Source organism: Acomys russatus, chromosome 32 (genome assembly GCF_903995435.1).
Source record: "Acomys russatus chromosome 32, mAcoRus1.1, whole genome shotgun sequence".
Taxonomy (NCBI): domain Eukaryota; kingdom Metazoa; phylum Chordata; class Mammalia; order Rodentia; family Muridae; genus Acomys; species Acomys russatus.
This window is the reverse complement of record NC_067168.1, coordinates 3,953,309-3,956,083: the sequence shown is the minus strand read 5'-3', so window position 1 is coordinate 3,956,083 and position 2,775 is coordinate 3,953,309.

The following is a 2,775-nucleotide window of genomic DNA, read 5'->3' as shown; positions in this document are numbered from 1 at the left end:
CCTGCTTTTGAGTGCTGAGATTAAAGTCATGCACCACTACTCCCTGGAGAAATGTAAAAAATGTTCATGTATATGGATACTTTTGTCTGCATGTGTGTCTGTTTGCCATGTGCCTGAAGAGGATGTTGGATTTCCTGGAACAGGAGTTATAGACAGTTGTGAGCTGCCATGTGGGTGCTGGGAATTGAATCTGGGTCCTCTGGAAGAGCAGCCAGTGCTTTTTAACCTCTCAGCTATCTCCCCAGCCCACAGGGCCTGGCTTTATCATTCTTAGTAGTACATAAAATGACAGCGTGGTTGGTAGCTAGTAGCGCTTGGATTTGCTGAAATGTAGCAGGAAGCCGAACACTTCACTGTTGCCCTTTTTGTTTTGGGGGGCTGCTCTCTCGCTGTTCTGGGAATGAGATTTGCTGATCATGCCCCACAGAAATGATTTCCTTACTTGTGACTGTCCTACGCAACTTCAAAAACTACCTGGAGCAGCTGGGTGAGGGAGCTTGGAGTGTGGAGCACTGGGGAGGCTGGGGTGGGACAACCAGGACTTTGAGGTCAGCTTGGGTACACAGACAGACCTTGCTTCAAAACAAACAATTCCCTTCAAAACAAAGCAAACCTTAGTGGAACTGGACTGTTTACACCCATGCCACAGGACTAAGAAGCAAGCCCAGCTGTGCAATGCAGCTGTGCACATCAACAACCCTTTTCTAAAAATCTGTTGACAATTTCACTCATTGTATATGATAAAATGCGGTCATTTTCACTCCCCACTACTCTTTCTCCTTCTTTGCTTGATTGCCTGCTTTGGGGATGAGGTCTTATGAACCCCAAGGACTGACTTCACCTCGGGATTCTCCCGTCTCAGCCTGCAAAATGCTGTGCTGACGAAGGTCTGCCGCCACACCTGGTTTGCGCGCACGACTAGTTTCAAGATAATCTCATCCAGAAGGGGGATTTGCAAATATTTTATTGCACTTTCAGGCAGAGACTTCCTCAAAGCCTGTTTTTTAAGTGACCAAAGCCATCGTGGTGAACAGCCACCTCCTCAGCAGGCTTACTGGGATTATCCAACATTACACCCTCCTTGGCATCGGTCAAAACTCTCCCCCTTCCCCATCCCGAACTGTTAGACCACGCAGTCCCAGCCAAGTGCCCTTGATGAAAGATCTTCCCTAAACCAAATCCCCCAGATCTTGTAACTAGCTTCCCCTGACCTCTCTTTTAAGACACTGCAAAGACTTGACATCACGGGCTCCCTTGATTGCTATAAAACAATATGGTTGGCTTTAATGGAAGTCAGGGGAGATGCATTATCAACTTTTTGACGGAAAGTATACTGCTTGCTATTTGTTCTCACCACCACCCAGGTGTCCAGACTTTACAGGGAGATGGAGGGGAAGGAGTCTCTGAAGAGGAACAGAGGAGGACAGAGCAGAGTTAACCAGCACAGTGCAGGCTGCATCCACCAGCTGGAAACCTGGCATTCCTCTCTGGGCATTCCTCTCCCTCTCCTGTACACACCGGGTACTCAGATGGTATTGCTTTAAATATAATCGAGCTGGGCTCAGCAGCCTAAGCCTATAATCCAAGCACTAGGCAAGCTAAGGCAGGAGGATTAGGTGTGCTAGGGCAGGCTGGGCTATAGAGTAAGATACTATCTCACCGAGTATACATTAGAAAACATGGAAGCTCACCTCCAGCTCTCAATTTCAAGTGACTGTGTCATCTCTGAAGGGGTTGGCTGCATACAGTGGATAATGGGACTGCTGTGCTCAGACTTTTTTTTTTTTTTTTTTAATTTTAGGTTGGTCGATTATTGCTGATAAAAGGGGCTAACCAAATCCCTACTTTCTTTTACTTTTTGTGAGACAGGGCCTCATGTAGCGGAACTGGCTTTGAACTCACTGTGCAGCCAAGGATTACCTGCATCTACTAATACTTTTTGTCTCCACTTCTGGATCATAGGGGGTACATTAATGAGCACCTCCCCTCCCCCTTTCGAGACAGGGTCTGTTATGTAGCCCAGGTTGTCCTACAACTGACTATGTAGGCTAGGCTGGTCTCGAGCTCACAGAAACTCTTGCGTGTACCACCACTCTTAGGCAAACCCTGTGTTTTTGTTTGTTTTGTTTTGTTTTTCGAGACAGGGTTTCTCTATGTAGACTTGGCTGTCCTAGACTCATTTTGTAGATCAGACTGGCTTCGAACTCACAGAGATGCGCCGGCCACGCCCGGTTTAGCCCTGTGTCTTTTAACCTCTAATTTCCTAAACACTTACACACTTCACCTAAGCAATGGAAGGGCAGATCACCTTTCCCAGCACACCTACGTCTAATGCTCCTTGTCCTAGTCCTTCAACAACTCTCCTGTCTGGCTTTTTGCTCATAGTTCTCTCAGGACCCCTCACCCATTCACCTCCTGGGTTACAGTGGATGCTTCTGGAAGCAAATAACAGGCCCCGAGGAGCCGATTCCTGGATCCTATCTGCTCAGCACCGGGGGGCCTTGCAAGCTCGCCCTCCGCCTCTTCCTCCCCACTGCCTGGGGCCCAGCTGCCGTTCAGAGGCTCGCCCTGCCGGGTCACTTGGTACGACACGACGGTGGTTCAGCCGAGGCCAGGGTATACCCGCCAGCAGGCCGCCGCGTGCATCCCCCGCCGCCCCCACGGCGCGCGAAGTCACGGGCGTTGGAAATTCCGGCGCGTGCAGCTCCCGGCTGGCGGGGGCGGGGCCGCTGTGGAGTGAGCCTGTGACGCGAGGGGCGTGTCCCCGCGAGGCCC